The sequence below is a fragment of the Eptesicus fuscus genome, chromosome 20 (assembly GCF_027574615.1).
Source record: "Eptesicus fuscus isolate TK198812 chromosome 20, DD_ASM_mEF_20220401, whole genome shotgun sequence".
Taxonomy (NCBI): Eukaryota; Metazoa; Chordata; class Mammalia; order Chiroptera; family Vespertilionidae; genus Eptesicus; species Eptesicus fuscus.
In genome coordinates, this window is record NC_072492.1 from 26,965,292 (window position 1) to 26,968,434 (window position 3,143).

General features: G+C 52.6%; 1 non-coding gene across 1 annotated transcript; it reads right to left on the minus strand.

The window, feature by feature from the left end:
• Positions 1-2,718: 2,718 nt before the first annotated feature.
• On the minus strand, positions 2,719-2,797 carry MIR142 (microRNA mir-142). Its single transcript, NR_129291.2, has one exon. It is a non-coding gene; the product is annotated as a microRNA mir-142 (primary transcript).
• Positions 2,798-3,143: the final 346 nt, after the last annotated feature.

A 3,143-nucleotide genomic window follows, 5' to 3' on the forward strand; every position in this document is an offset into this window, starting at 1 on the left:
CACAGCCCCGGAACCCCGAGATGATGGGCGCCGAGAAGGCTGAGCCTTAGAATCTAGGGGGTGAACAGGGAAGAGCCAGCCGTCCCCTCCCCTCCCCCTCCCCTCCCGCCCACCAATAGGAAGTCGGCTGCCGGTTTCCATGGTGATGGCGCTGGACTGGTGGGCTGGACCGGCAGATAGGGTCGGGACAGAGGGAAGAGCAGGTTCCTCACGGGATCCCAGCATAATGCCCCCCACATGTGACCTCCTACCACCCCCCCATACCTTCCGGGGTACACAGGCAAGGGGGCTGCAGTGGGTCCTTCCCACATCGGCCCCAGCCCAAGACGACAGAGACAGAGACAGGAGGTAGTGTGACAGATAGAGCGCTAGCCACGAAGAAGGGCAGGGATAGAAAAAAATGTGATTTGAGATGAAACAAAGAGAAACAGAAATTAAGAGAATGAAAACAGGAAGATGGAAGCAAAGAGACAGAGATAGAAATAGGCTGAGAGAATTGCTTCAGCTTCCTCCTGGCAGGGAGTATTTTGGGGGCAACTTGGCCATCTCTGGCCAGTAGAGGAGCCCACATGGTCTTTTGGGCTGGCTATGCTCCACACTGTCAGGAAGTTCATCTTCTGTCTAGCCATAAGCCTTTTTGCTACGGGAAAACTGCTTTTTTGGACAAGGACATGGGAACTCCCCCGCTTACAAGTCATCCAGGACATGGGGCCAGGAGCCTAGATGAAGTCCTCAGAGACAACGGTGCTGGGAGAGGCCTCCGGGAGGCTGCCTCTGGCCCCTCTGAACCTGGGACTCAGTCCATCTGCGCACAAGCCACCCTCAGCCACGGTTGGGGGCCCTCCTGTGGCACCCCTGGGGAACAGCAGCAGCCGCACTGAACCACGGAGCCCCTAACCATGAGCTCCAGCCAGGCTAGAGCTGCTGGAGCTGTGGGTGGGGTGCATGGGGAGGTGGCACCGTCCTCACTTTCCTAAAGCAGTGGGCAGATCAGTGTGTGCACCGCTACCTGATGTGCGTTGCTGTTGTGTATGTCGATATAAATGCATATCGTTATGTGCATACAGATGTATCTTGGCATATATAGAATAGACATGTACTTATCTCTGTACATGTGTGGGGCCATGGTATTATTTTATATATGCACACTCATATGTATTATGCATGTGATATTCTGTGTCTATGGGTCTCATTGGGTAAGCATGTTTCTGTGTATGCCATTGCATATGTCTACTTGCCACAGTGCCTGTATTTTTATGTGCATGTTAGGCTATAATTATGTGAGTGTATAAATTATAATACTTGCCCTAGCCGGTTTTGCTCAGTGGATAGAACGTTGGCCTGCAGACTGAAGGGTCCCGGGTTCAGTTCCGGTCAAGGGCACATGCCCAGGTTGTAGGCTCGATCCCCAGTAGGGGGCATGCAGGAGGCAGCCAATCAATGATTCTCTCTCATCATTGATGTTTCTATTTCTCTCTCCCTCTCCCTTCCTCTCTGAAAGTAATGAAAATATATTTTTAAAATTATAACATATGTCATATGTGTATATGAATGCCATTATATGGCACTACACAATATAGTCAATATGGGTAATGACATGGTTTTATTTATATCTATCTATCTATCTATCTATCTATCACCATGTATTTATTGTATATTTATCATCATGTATGAATGTGTCACTCTATGTATGTGTGTTTGGAATCAATGTGTTTATTATGTGAATGTCACTATGTATGTATGTGCATGATCTTCTGCTTGTGACACATGTGTTTATATCATTGTATGTGTGTTCACTATTGAATATGTATGTGTTCTGAGTGTGTATATCCCTGTGTCATGCCACCTGTATATGTCACTGTACACATGTGTCGATAGCATGTGTATGGGGCCCCTGTGTATAAATGCACATGCATGCTGGGGTGTGTGCTTTGTATATTAGTATCTGATGCTTTGTTTGTGTACGTACCAGTGTGTTTGTGCCCAATTCTTATACTGCACAGGAACCCTAGGCCTTCTTAGATTAGAACTGGAGGTAAGCAACCTTCAGTTTGGGGGTATGGAGGGCAGGGCAGTGCCAGAGCTACAGTAAAAGGTGGGAAGGCCCCTCATAATCCTGCCCCTCCATGTCATGTCCCCTTTACTGGGTTTGCAGGGAGGTCTCACCCCAGGCCCATCCTCCCTCTGCCAGCGGTGGCCTGGCAGGCCCTGAGCCCTCTTCTGGTCTCATAAGCAGGCCAAACCCATTTCTCCCAGCCCCTCTGTGCGCCCACCCATCCATGTGCCCGCTAAGCCCATTTGCCCACCCCCTCCCACCCAATCCCCGGCAACAAAGTCTCAGACAAAAGAGAAGAAGAGTCCATTGTTTATTAGTTAGGGGTCCCAGACACCACCCCACATTCCCCTCCATCTACCCTCCTTTCCCGCCTTTTCTTCATCCTGGTGTCTGTCCATGCAGCTGGGCCCCCACTTGGAGCCTCTCCGCAGCTGCATCAGGTGCCGACGTCCAGCCCTCCCAAACCTCGGGCAGCAGAGGGGCTGATGTGGCATCTCCCTGGTTGGCCATACCAGGAGGACAGAGCCGTGGGGCAGTGGAGGCCTTTCAGGGTTCTGGGCAGGGCGGGGAGGGTGCCTGAGGGGCTCACCTGTCACGCATGGTCCCAAGCCTGGAGGAAGACGGTGGCAGGCGGCGGCCGCGGCGTGGTCTCCGAAGCCCACAGTACACTCATCCATAAAGTAGGAAACACTACACCCTCCAGTGCTGTTAGTAGTGCTTTCTACTTTATGGGTGACTGCACTGTCTGTCTGTCCATCTGTAGGTTCTCTTCAGGCCGCCCGCTCTCCTCCTGACTCCTGTTTCAAGAGCCCCCAACCCTCCCCAGCCCTCCCAGTGGCTACCTAAGACCCCAGCACCTAGCTCCATGGCCCCCAGAGGGCCCGCTCTGGGCTGTGGGCAGTGACTCAGCATGGCGCCAGACCTTGCCTCCTACCTCCCTCCCCCCACTTCCTCTTTGATTCCCTCTTCCCTTCCCCCTGGGGCTCCACCCCATCCCCCTACTTTCAGGGCCACTCAGGTAGAGACCACCACTGCTCATCAGATCTCACCCCAGTCCCCATTTCTGACCCCCTGAGTGACCCTTGCC